Raw genomic sequence first — 14,246 nt, forward strand, 5'->3', positions numbered from 1 at the left:
CCCATATCGACCAGACTGGCAGGAGAAAATGTTGGAAATTGTCCATTCATATTTGTCAGAAACTGAAAGAGCGAAAAAGGTAAAGGGGAAGAAGAGTCTATGAGTAGTCTTTTTGGATTATTTTGCCTGATTGTGAGCTGTATCTGCCTAAACTACTGGACTGGTGTGGCTGCTTTCCTTGTTGAGGTTCGTTTATTGCAGCGTTTGTTTTTGAGTCTAGGAGTAGTACTACTAGATGATAACACAAGTGCTACTAAGGGAAAACTTTTATAGCTGGAATACCTCAAAAAGGGTTAAAAACCATGCAGCGGAAGCTCTGGATACCGCAGGCCTGTGTCTAGATTATGCTATTCAATTTTAAGGTTAAGAACTCATCGCAATGAAGCACAGATTAATCAGTTATAGTTAAAAGAATAGAACTCACAGTATGAAAAAATACAGTTGAGCAGCAACGAAATGCAGGAAAATGCAGTTAAACAGTAATGAGTTGCAGTAGATAGCAATGAAGTATAGTTAATCAGTAGATTGCTTTGAAACAGTAGCTCACAAGTTACAACAGTAACAGACAGCACAAATAAAGCAGCGTAATAAATACGGCAAACTAAATGCAGTTGAACTCCTAAGCACAAATCAGCAAAATGAAGTAGAAAGAGGTACTTTTTTTTTTTTAAGTAGAAAGCGAAGAGATAGAAGAAAGTGAGATGATTCGAGGTTCAGAAGCCAAAGGGGTTGGCCTTTACTAAGTTCTCATTATAAACAGTAGAATGAGCCGATGTAATGTGACCCGGGGGAGTGTCCAGTATCAACTTTATACTAGAGGCGGGTGACTCAAAGCCACCAAGACTTAAGACCTCCACAACAGCTGGGCGAGTTGGTGGGGCAAAAAACAGTTGCACAGATTACACAGATATACAGTAAAACAAAAGTGCAGAAACGGTTGAAAATAAGCACTTATCATTTTCCAGTATCACAGCAGAGCAAATGGCAGAAGGCCTCACACTGCAGCTCTGAACAACTTGAGGAAATAAGTACAACTGGTTTTAAAACGTTGGCTAGTAAAAGCAGAGAAACAGAAGCCAGCCCAATTATCCAATCAAAAATAACAGTGCTGCAGGAATGCTTTTAGCTGGATCAAACTAGACTGATTCTTTCTGCCACACACAAAACAGCTAGGCCTCTCTAGACAAGACTTTCACTACAAGCTCAAAAGGTCACAAACAGTAGCAGATCTTCAGCTTTAACAGGCAAAAAAAAGGAGACAAAACAGTTGTACTTGACAACCTGATCAGCTGGTATTCACCCTGCTGGCATCCGCCTTATTTTACTGCAGGTTTTGATTACAAAAAGTTCACATAGGAATGTGTGGTAGTCTTGCAGCAAGTTAACCAACCACACACAGTACATTTTTGTTTCTGGCTTCTGGCACTGTTGATACTGAATAGGAAAAGGGGAAGGATTTAGGAATCTAATAAGATATTTTTTATTTATTTGATAATAGGGTGTATTTTGCTGAGTTATCCATATAGATATAGAGCATCATGTAGGAAGTATGTGATGAATCAGATTGGTGACACTTGCTACAGATGGCTATGTTGTAAAGGAGTGGCAGTCTGGCATTGCAGTGTTACTGTGCAATGTATTCCAAAGATCATTAACTTTATTTAACTAGCATTGTGTTGATGGACCTGCAGTGAATGACTGTAGAACACAAAGCAAGATTTTTTTTTTCTTTTGTTGTTATGCTTTTTTTTTCCCTTTTATGCATAGTGTTGTCTGATTGTGTGCTTCAGATAATTTTGGTGAAGTGGTTCTAGTAGTTTGTGCGTATATACATTCTGGCAAATATGAACGTTTCTTGGGAGTGTGTTTTGTGAGTATCATAGCTCTTTCTGAATTCTTTTGTTAGCTTGTGTATGGAAGGTGATCTTTTAGATGAAAGTATCAGAATGAGCAAATTCAGGATGACTTGATTTGCAAGATGACTGGTGTAAGTGTCTATTTCAGACATAATATAGTTTAATATTTAAGAAGAGATGGTGACTAAAAGCTGTGGAAGTCCACCAGAGCAGAGCAAAGCTTTCTGCTCACTTTGTCAGAGTTGTGCTGCTTGGTAAAATGGGATTCCACGTGCAAAATTTAGCTTGGTTCTGAATTCCTTTAATTGCGTTTACAAATTTCTATTAATCTACCGTTCTGGCTTCTTGTTAGAGCAGACTATAACCACATAGCAGTGAGCTCAAGGTTACTAACATGCTGTTACCTGCCCTTTGAAATGAATAGATGTATGTGGCTTAAAGACTTGCACACTTACTCTGCTGTGCTCATAAAGTGCGTGGTGCAAGCTTTTATGAATTCTCATATTCAATTACTTCCAAAGTCGCATGGTTCTCTACATTGTGCAGAGGTCCAGTATACCTAGGCCACACCCACAGTGCTATATTTGCTTGTGACTCCAAAATACTGAGTAACATGGTGTTCATTTGCAAAACACTACACCGTAGCAAAATTGTAGCAAAATCAGGCTTTTTAAGAATAACTGTCTTGCATACTACACAAGATCACGCAAAGAAGATTTACATAGTTCAGTGATGGCGAACCTTTTGGGCTGTGTGTCAAGAATGTGGAAAATGCCTATCTTGACTCTGCTGGTGTGTCACCCCCCCCCCCCCCCCCGCTTCAAAAACAAAAGAGAAACAATTCTTTATGTATTCATTTATTTAAAAAATAAAATACAGTCCAGTTTGTGTGTTGCTATGTATTATAAAAGTAAAAGAAAAATCAGTGACTTATAGTAGAGAAAATGATATGCGCACTGATAATTGGGCTTAAAACAATGCACCAAAAATTACCCTACTTTTAACAGTAATTTTGAATTGAACTAAAAAAAAATATGCAACACATTGCATTTGATTTGATTAACGTCAATTAATGACTTTTTTGTTGCTGAGTTTTAATAGATAAGTACAGGGTCACCCATTTCTTATATTTCTGTTCATTCAGTTTCTTTGATAACTCTGGTGTTGGTGAATCCTGGTGTCTCACCCAAAACTTCGTGGCATGTCACCTTTGACACGCGTGTCATAGTTTCGCCATCACTGACATAGTACATACATTGTTTGCAGTACTTTTATTAAATTCACTTAAGACATAAGCAAACGTACAGTAACAAAAAAAGTTTTTCCATTTTAAATGCAATGTACATCGCATATATTCTTTGTTGCTACTATCAGTCCAGCATTACAAAAAAATTCTGAATTCCTGCCTTCCATTAGTCCTCACTCCTTCTTCTGAACATTATTTTGCATCTGTTGTTCCCACGATATTTATTTACTTCTGTGTAATTTGCTCCTTCTCTTTTCTAAAGATGCCTCTCCAGTTTTTCTCATAATATTCAGTACTTCAGGTACAGTTGGTTTAGGCTTTGTTTTCCATTTTCTAGTAATTGCTGTTTCGGCAGCCAACAGAAGTAAACTTAAGACCTTTCTGTCTCGAGGTAGTTGGGGTCCTATATCCCATCTCAAAGGAATCATTTCCTTACAGCCATTTGCTCACCCAGTATTTCTGATAGAGTACTGTGTGGGAATTTTTAAAATCTGTCAACTCATTATACCACCAAAACATGTGATCTTGAATTACCTCTTTCTTCTCCATCACACTTCCAACATTTGCTGTCTACCTAAGGAAAATTCTTAGAAATCTGCTTGGAGTACAGTAATACCTATGCAAACACTTCAAAGCCAAGATCCTAAACGTTCTGGAATTGACTGTATACTTGGGAGCCATACATGTACATTCTTGTTGTTTTCTTGTAAATTGCTTTCCCACTCTGTCTTCCTAATCTTTTCCAACCTCCCCTGATTCGTATTATCATGCATTGTTTTATATGCTGTACTAATCCCTTTTTAATAGCTGCTAATGTTCTTGATTCAACTAAAAATTGTACCAGAGCGGCTATTTCACTTAAAATTCCCGTATCACTTTCAGTTTGCCTGTACACGGAGATCAAGCCCCTATAGGGAATGCATTCTCAAGGCTGTAGTCCAAATATCTTCTTGTCTTCATCCCAGTCTATTAGCTTTCCTGCTTGAGTTATTTGCTCCCAATATCTTGGTTTCTTTGCCAGGTTCTCCAGTAAATTCAGTCCCCCTCTTGCCTATTTTCTGTAGACCTACTTGGCAGTCATCCCTAACGTTAAAATCTCATTTCTCCGATGTTCTTCGTGTTTCACTGTTGCAGTCATTACATTTGGGTTATCCTGCTGGCAGGTTTCCCTCAGTCAGCCTGAATTCCAAAGTCTTGGGCGGTTGCTGTCTCCTCTTCCCTGACGTCAGGTTATCAGGGGTATAAAAGATGCAGCCGACCCCATTTTATTTAGTCTTTCTTGCCGCGCAGTGCCTGAAGCAGAAGCAGTTCAAAAGTGCCGGCCGGCCGACTCCTGAGATTTTCATGTTAGAGTTTCAGATTCGAAGTCTTCATTAAAAGTTAAGTACCCCGTTGGGGAAACATTTTTTTTGCTCCAGACCGATGTCAGAAAAAGTTAATTGTATTTCTTGTGAGAAGCAAATACCTCATAAGGACTTTCATTCTTACTATATTCCTTGCCTAGGCCCTGACCATGACGTTGCTAGTTGTCGGTTTTGTGCTAGATTTAACTAACGCACTATTAAGCGTCGGAACGATTTTGCATTAAGCTATTTTGGGCGAAGATTTAATTATGCAATGTCGTCGGATAGCCATCCGACTACCGGAGTTCACAAAAAACGCAAAGAAAAAGAAAAGGACAGGCAACCGAGGTCCAAAACTGACTAAGCTTCTCCTAAGCAAGTCACCGGTTCTCAGTGAGGCGCTTTCGCAGCCCCTGACGCCCACTACTTTAGAGTAGCAGGCCACTACTGACTCCCACGTGGAGTCGCCCAGGCTGCAGGAAACTGAAGGTATTGGAGCCTCTGAGATTATTCCCTCAGATGGGTCCGGAGCCGCTGAGCAGGCATCGGCTTCTGAGGGTTTATTCAGACTTAGACAATTGTACATTAAACCGACTTCAAAGACTCCATGCCCAAAAAACAGATGCTCAAAATGGCCGAAGACTTAATTACCTTGATCAGGGGTTCCCATCCCCCTCCTGATAAGAGGCCTAGGCAAGAGACAGACTATGAATCTTCAGATCAGTTTTCCATTTCTTCTGATTCCTCTTCTGATCAGGAATGTTCTCTTCCCCCCATGAGGTTTCTGATGCTGAAGAATTGATTCCTTCAGCTTCTCCTCCTGAGGACTACTCTTTTGGGGGAAACCTTGCATACCATGAGGGCGCACTTCCAATGGGAGAGCCAAGATTTTTCAGAATCTAAGAAAAGGCTCAGAGACTTCCTTTTACTACCTCAACATGGGCCTCTGGCTGTTCCACCTGTATTGGACATTGTAGATGATGTTCTCGGAGTCTAGTCTGACCCCTAACTCTTTACCTCCAGCTCCTGTTAAGCCGGACAGATACTACAGGGTCCCTGACTCTCATAAATTCCTTTACAAAAACCCTACTGCAGACCCAGAAACTATTTCTCAGGGTCCAAAAGGGGTCAAGGCTTCTACTGCAAAAAATCCTACCCCCTCTGACAGGGATTCTAGGGCTCTGGATAGATGGGGAAAAAGATTTACACATCTGCTACTTTGGCTATAAGGGCCTTAAATTGCCAGTTTTATATGCTCAAATATCAGCAATATATGACAGCACTGCTTAAACAGAAAATGATGGCAAATTCTGAATGTGCAGAAAACAAAGAAATGCAGGATTTATTGCATGCAGCTGAACAAGTTGGAAAGCATACATGTATCTAGGAGGGATTGTTAGGGGAAGGGAAGTCTGAATGAGGGGGTCAAAGCTAGATGTGGAGGTGCTACAGCAGCTGGAACAGAGTGCCAAGGCTAGTGTGTGACAGAAGAATACCAGTGAAGCTGAAAGGTAAGGTTTATAAAACCGTGATACGGCCACTGCTTCTGTATGGCAGTGAAACCTGGGTAGTGAAGCCAGATTTGTTGGTGAGAGGTGATGGAAATTAAGTGTATGAGACTGATTGTAGGATACATGCTGTGGGACAGATGAAGAACTGCCGACATCAGAGCAGAAGCCAAAGTAGCTCTAATTACAGAAGAAGTCAAATAGAACAGATAATGGTGGTTCGGTCACATGTGCTGGAAAGCCGAGACCATTTAGTTAATCAAGTGAGGTGGCAACAGTAGAGGTAGTTCTCAACAGTATAAATGACACCCCAACCCTATGTAGAAAGGGGGTTGCTATGATGATGATTATTTATCCTCACAATTTGTGTAGTTTTCAGAAGAAAGACGTGACATTCAACTCTGAGGCCTAAAAAAGCCATGAGGTGTAGCCCAGCAGTTGGAGTTTGATCAATGGTCCCAGGTCAATACGACCATCATGGAGGAGACTAAAAGGTGGGGCCTGTTCTGATGGTTTGGACAAAATGTCAGGGTTGTTCAAAATAAGTCAGAGATGGACCAGATTTATAGGTGAATAGCACTTTACAGAGAATATTGAGCAAACACTAAATGTGTACTTTGCTCGGTTGTAACCTTCTGTAATTGGTTTGAGGGGTGCTAAATATTTCATTTTTACAGTGGAATCTCAGGCTGTAGAACTCCCAAGCCCAGCTCATTGATGTAGAGGACAGAAGCTGGTGCAAAATCATTCAATATATACTGTCTGAGTGGATAGGATTGACAGGAACAAAAGTTGCATATACATAGTGCACAGATTCTGTAGCAGCAGTTCCAATGGAAGATACTTTGATGTTATGTTATTCAGACTTGATATGTTTACCGTTCCTGAAAAAAAATGACATTGTACGTCTCAGGCAACAGTTACTACGGTTGGTAACAGTTGAGTCATGCAAGATGACCACTCTTCTTCATATTCACAGAAGCAGAGATGCATTCAGCCAAGCTATTAAGCTCTGTAGACAAGGATAGTTTAGTTTTAAACATTATCCTGCAGTTTTGAAATTGTTCTTAGCAGGGGACTCTGTGACATTTTGTAGACCCTTCAGGAGACTTGAACAATGCACATGAATTTGGACTGACCCTTCAGGAGACTTGAACAATGCACATGAATTTGGACTGAAGTAGTCAGAGAGCAACAGGGCATTGTACAAGCTGCAAACCATAAGCCGGTAATCCGAACACTGAAGCCCTTTCCTTTGCTGTGACCAGGGCACAAACAGCATGATTGTCCGGTAGCCTCATAAGACTGCGTTTACATGGCAGACACACTGAAATTAACTGAATATGTATACCGGTTTCATTACAAAATGGATGAAAAATACTGATGCATTCAAAACAAGAGTTTGAGAAATATGATTTTCATCATAGCTATATGTCAAAGGAAAACTCCACCTTAGAACTCAAACATTTTTCATTGCATCTGTTTTCTGGGCTATTTTAAAGTCTCAAAATCACTCCAACTGCTTTTACAATTTTAACGCGTTTCCTTCAAAGTGGTGGATGATGGGACCTGGCTTGGTAACATGATCTTGTTTTTTTGCTTTCATTCCTTCCCAGAATCCATTTCAAGACCTGCTTAAATGAGCCATGGCATTAAGATAGAATGGCAGGACTGTGAAGCGCCGTAGTCTAAACACACCTTCTGTAACAGAGCTTACTTCTATGTTTCCCTGACTGAGCCTCATTTGTGTCTGTCAGAGCTTGCTGTATGCTATAAATAGCTGTTAGCTACTTCTAGCAAAAGAAAGTAGGTGAAGAGGCTTTTGAAAAGGGATTATTTTGTAGTTCTAAAGGGATTGACAGACCTTCCCCCACACTCATGCTGAGGTGTGTGCTCACTGCAGTAAGTGATCCTTGCTGTACATTTACAGGTGACAAGTAGACTTGGTTTGCTGTCTTACTGCCTGCTACTTCCCAATGCCTTCAGTTGGAACTTGTTGCTCTCGCGCGCTCTCTCTCTCTCTCTCTCTCTCATGAATGATGCAGAATTAAAATGTGCTTTACTAGTTTCTTAATTATTTCTGTCATGTTCACCCTCCCCTCCTTTTTTCTCTATTTCATATTTATTTATGCTTTGGTAACCAGGAAAGTGAACTGGTCCCAGGAACCTTTTCAGCTACAACTCTGGCTACATTGGCAAACATCATAAGTAATACATGCACTTAGCAATAGAGAGAAATAAATGCTGACATAAAGACATTGGCTATGTGTTGCACATATAATCTTTGTCAATGTGTAACAGTGAGTAAGTAAAACATTAAACAACAATGCGGTGGTGCAGCGGTAGCATTGTTGCCTCACAGCAAGAGGTTCTCCCGTTCGATTCTCGGCCGGAGTGGGGGAGTGCCTTCTGTGTGAAGTCTGCATGTCCTCCCCACAGTTGGGTGGCGTTCGAAAGACATGCGTAAATGGGCGTGCCTTCGTTAAAGGTTGGATGTCGAGCTGGCACCTCAGTGTTCGTGAAAATCTGCTGCGACCCCTAACCGGGAAAAGCCGAAAGACAAGCAACAACTAGAATGTATACATTAATAATGTTTAACATACTAGCGTTAAGTTTATTATAAATGGTTTGTATGCACCCATATTGCACGCACAAATATATATAAAAATGCGTGTGTTTGTGTATGTATGTATATGTATATATATATATATATATATATATATATATATATATATATATATATAATGTATGCACAAAAACGTGTGTGTATGTATGTGTGTATATATATATATATATATATATATATATATATATATATATATATATAAAACAATAAAAATAACAGAAGACTAGTTTATATGCCTGTGTATGTACTTCATGCCTTTACAAAAAAAAAAAAAAAAAAATCAAAGTGCAAATTTTGTGCAACTGTGTTTTTACACATAAACACACACACACACATATATATATATATATATATATATATATATATATATATATATATTTGTGAGTGTATAAAAATGTATGTAGCATGTAGAATAGTATATGTGGGATGCCGTACTGTGTTTAAATGAATGTCTGACAGTGTGCACTAATTTAAACACAGTTAAGTATTTGTTACTCATCCTTTATCATACATGATGAACAGGTGGGGTAGTTAGTTTTATATGCTTTATTACAAAGAAAAACAGGATGGATAGCAGCAGAATAAAATATAAACAAACTGATTGACAGACTACACAGACATCAACAGCTTATTACAAAATGGCAGTCTGGCTCACACGTGCTTAGTATTTATAAACGTGTGCAAGCCCATGGAAAGCTTCTTAAAGGTATACATACATATTGATCTACATCCTCCCTGTTTAATGAATTGCCCATAATAAAATAACATTTGAAAAAGACATGCAGTTGTACAGGCACCAAGAAATAAACACAAGTTGCTGTGTATATGGAACCTGGTCTGGAAATGCGACCTTATCTAGTCGTATAGCAGTCAGAAATGGGTTTATCAACCAGGACAGTTGATTCTTCTCAGGAACAGGGATATTTGCTGGAACGTCCTCTGGAACTGGAACCCTGGATAACTCACTCTGAGATCTAGAGTCTTTCTTGCAGGTGTGATACTTCAGTACAGGCTCGTGCCAAATGTTTCCGATTCCTTCTAATCTCTACTCCTAGTAATTCCACAATGTACAATCTCCGCTCTGGAAGCACACTTTTCACAACTCCAATCTGATCAAAACCTTTTGTCGTCTTTATCCTCATCATCTCCCATTCTCGTAATGGATTGATCTGCTTGCTGGTCTTGTCATAAAAGGACTTCTGGGATGAGTGCTTCTTCAACAGATGGACTTTCACTGATCTGTTCTTGACACGTGGCACCAATAGATTGCTGCTAATTGGTAATGTGGTCCTGGTTTGTCTTGACAGATGTCTCTGTGCAGGTGAACCAAGATATTTATCACGAGGAATATTTGAGATTCAAGAGATTCAGGAAAACGTCTCTATTGTCTCATTTCAACTTCTCTAGTAACTGTTTTGCACTTTGAACTCCATGTTCTGCCAATCCATTCAACTGTGGATACTCGGGGCTACATGTAACATGAATAAAATCCCACTCATCAGCAAATCTTTTGAACTGCTGGCTTGTAAACAGTGTGCCATTGTCAGTACCAACTTTGTGCGGACTAACATGGACTGCAGAATGATGCTTCAACTTAGTAATGACAGTACTGGATGCTAGATTAGGAAGTAGGTCAGTCTCGAACCAACTTGAATAAGAGTCTACTAACACCAAGTAATGTTGACCAGTCCAGTCACAAATGTCTAGATACTATCAACCAAGGTAGTTCAGGAATCTGGTTTAGCTGAAGTGGTTCTTTCTGTTGATGTGGCTTAATACTATTTACAGACAGAACAAGATGAAACTACTCTGTCAATGTCCCTTGTCTTAGAAGGGCAAAATACTAATCCTCTCACCCTTTTGGTAGGATCTGCTCCTGGGTGGCCATGATGCAAAATGGTGATATACTCTTGTTGTAAGGATTTTGGAACAATCACTTTCGAACCTTTCATGATACCATTGTCAAACAAAATCTCATCCCTTTAAGGAAAATAAGGTTGCAGGTCTACTGGTAAACAAGATTGATTTGACAGCCATCCTCGATTGATAAAGTGGTTGAGCTTCTGAAGAATTGGATCTGAAGCTGTGTGACTTCGAAGCTCATGAAGATGTGCGGAAGAAAAAATTCTCACTTCCATGCTTCAAAGTCAAGTTTCTCATTTTCATGCTGTTCAGTGGTATTTCTGGGTGATCTGGACAAAGTATCAGCAAGATAAAGAAGTTTACTTTTTGTGTAGACAAGATTGAAGTTGTACTTTTGTAATTTCAACATCATACGTTGTAATCTGGCAGAAGCTGTATGCATAGGCTTTCTCAAACTAGTGACTAGAGGTTTGTGATCAGTTTCAATCTGAATAGGTCTACCATAAATATAATCATGGAATTTCGAGCATGCAGACACAATTGCCAAGAGTTTTCTCTATCTGAGCATACACAGGCTACTTGGTCTATCCTCTTGAAGAATGACTACACCAAGACCAAATTTCGAAGCATCACAAGAAAGAGTTACTGGTTTGTGAACATCATAATATCTGAGAGTTGGTGGACTGGCAAATCTCTGTTTCAGGACATCAAATGCTCTTTGGTGGTGGTGTAACCAGGACCAGGATACATCTTTGCATGTCAGCTCTCTGAGCGGTGCTGAAAGTTGGCGCAAGTCTGGAATGAACTTGCATTGGTAATTAACCATGCCAAGGAAACGTTGTAGGACTTTGAACATTGTCTAGAGCTGGCATGTCAAGAATTGCTATTTGCTTAGAAGGATCTGATCATAAGCTTGCACTGGTGAACAAATAACCAACATAAGTAACTTCTCATAGCCTGAATTTGCACTTCTGAGGATTCAGCTTAAGATTCACTTCACGTGGTCTTTCAAGAACTTCCTTGAGGTTTCTGTCATGCTCTTTCATCATTACCTCCTACTAAAATATCCTCTACTGTAATAGCACATGGATAACCAGAAAAAAATTTGATCCATGGCACACTGGAAGACTTCACTGGCAGAATTTATCCCATATGGCATACTCAAAAATCTGTACCTGCCAAAAAGAGTACTGAAAGTGGTTAGCAATGAAGATTTGTGGTCAAGCAAAATTTGCCAAAATGAACTCTCTGCAAACAGAAAAAAAAAACAGCAGCATTTGCCATAAGAACAGCGACTACTTTGACTGTATGCATTGGATGATGTCTTTTCAGTGCTATGTTCAAATCTCTTGGATCAATAACATATTCTGATATAATCTGAGTTTTTCTTATGAGCTACTACCATGGAAGATGCCCCATTCAGTAGGGGTAGACAAACCTACTAGACAAATCACACCTCATTTTGTCTAGCTCAGCCTTGTCTCTGTTCTACATAGCGAGCTTTCCAGGCTACTCTGACAACTGGCCTAACCTGTGGGTTGAACTCCATGGAGTACACAACTGGGAGCTTGCCTAGTTTGTCTTCGAAAAGATCAGCATAGGTAGAGAAAATAGATTGAACGAAATTAGAACAGTTGTCAGTGCACCAAGTTAATAAGATTGCTACTTGCTTCTCTTTCTGCAGTTCTGTCCTGTGTGTTTGGAGGGGGGGGGGGGGGGGGGCTTGAAAGTGGTAAATGTGTTTGATATTTTTGAAAAAATATTTTCTGACTCTTGTCTAAATGTCACAGAAATCTTTGATTAATACATTTAAGTTCTTAATCCATAAACTATTATAAATAACCATTTAAAGCTTAGCATTTCAATACTGTGATGCTGCTTATGTAAATTTGTCAGAAGAGGTGACAACTTCCTTTAAACCTCTGATTGATCTAATTGATTTGTTTTGCTATGAAAGGGGAGTGTTAAGTTATGTTCCTCTCTGCAATAAAAACAGTGGAAAACAGTTCCACAACTTTCCTTCTTTTTTATATCGGCTGCTGTGTTCCTGACAGTAGCAGGATTATTTGCCCATCTAAGACTGACAACAGTACCTGTGACAGGGTAAACTACAGATTTAACTGCGTCTATGACATGTAATACAGGTGGAGACTAATTCTTCTGCAAAGTATGTAAGAAGGTAAACTTAAAAAAAAAAAAAAAAAAGTAGTTGGGCTTTCCTTTGATTCCAGTGCAAGGAAATAAAAGTTTTTAAGAAATACTTCTTATTACTAATTTCTTTTTACTTTCTGTCAAAACAATATCACTTCTAAATGGCTGAACGGCACAAGACTGCAACAGATGGAATAACTTAAAACTACCCTTCCTATCGAAAGTGGGTATAATTAAAATGAATGTACTATCTAGATTATATATGTTCATGACCTCCCAAGTTGATAGTACACAACAAATTCATTAAAAAAAACTACATACATTCTTAGCCAAATTTATATGGTCTCCCAAATCTGTAAGGATATCATACTACAAATTAACACAACCGAAACTAAATTGGGGGAGTCAACCTTCCAGACTTTGGACTGTATTATCACGAGTAGCAGAATAATAAAAATTGCTGAACATAAACCAACAAACAACATATGGACACATACATATATGGACAAAAATATACCATACCAGGTTAAATCAACCTATTTCATCCCCAAAGCACTTCCAGATCTTTGTAAAAAAAAATAATTAATAACTGTAGATGATTGACCCAATAAAATATTTCATCCCCAATATACAAAAACTGTTTAGAACATTAAATCTATATGATGTTATGGAAACTCTACAATTCCTACACCTTAATCCAGACCTAAAACTCAGTGATTAACCAAATTAATTTCCAATACTGAAAGGCAAGATAATTTGACTTTATGCCATTTCGTGAATGTACCATCACAAAAATAAGAACTCACCTCAATCTTCCCAAAAGCTACACAATTATCCTTAGGCAGATTAAAGAGCTATGGTATCGTTACTTCTCTAAGAATAATATAACAAATGGGAACGTAGATGCCTGTAGATCTGTCTGGAAATGAATGATGTTCTGTAGTCCTATCTCACCTTCATTCTTTACATATGGGATTGGAGCCGATTTGGCCTATTTACAAGCTTGGAAGACTTCTGGTTGGCTCGTGGCTAGGTAGGTATTCCACGGTGCACCAAGTACAATCCCCATATCTCGTTTGCCGCATCGACGAGTTTGGTTGTGCTTCTTTTTGGCTCTGGCTAAGTGATAGCATTTTTTTCCACTTTTACCAAAATTTTCTTGGTTTAGAATAGTTTAATATAGTTAAAATCTGTTACTGCTTATATTAATCAGTTAGCATAGTTGTTATTGAAGTTGTTAACTTCTATTTGCGCCATTTGGTGCAATTTTTGGCCTTTGGCCTTTACTTTCTTCATTGGTATCCTGTGTACTGGTTTTTCTAGTTGGATTAGCATAGGCGCCTTTTGCGCACTAATATTCTTTGTGTTTTGATAGTTTATTTAGACTAATTATTAGCTTGTTGTTAGCTGCGGTAGTGTTGTCGCCTCACAGAAAGACGTTGTCCTGTTCGATTCTCAGCTAAAAGCGTCTTCTGTGTGAAGACATGCGTGAATGGGCATACCTTCGTTGATGGTTGTGCGTCAGAGCTGGCAACTCGGTACGTAAAAATCTACTGCCAATCATTAGTGGACCGGAGTTCCGCTGTGGTGACCCCTAACCGGGAAAAGCCGAACGATACATTAGCTTGTTGTTAGCATCTTTTTTATTTATTT

At 39.0% G+C, this 14,246-nt stretch overlaps 1 protein-coding gene across 1 annotated transcript in view; it reads left to right on the forward strand.

Moving 5' to 3' along the window:
• The window catches only part of SNX6 (sorting nexin 6), a gene marked incomplete in the record, with an annotated part of 1,213,439 nt that overhangs the window by 446,176 nt on the left and 753,017 nt on the right, over positions 1–14,246 (forward strand).

This window comes from Protopterus annectens, chromosome 6.part0 (genome assembly GCF_019279795.1).
Source record: "Protopterus annectens isolate FY-2018-M chromosome 6.part0, PAN1.0, whole genome shotgun sequence".
Taxonomy (NCBI): domain Eukaryota; kingdom Metazoa; phylum Chordata; order Ceratodontiformes; family Protopteridae; genus Protopterus; species Protopterus annectens.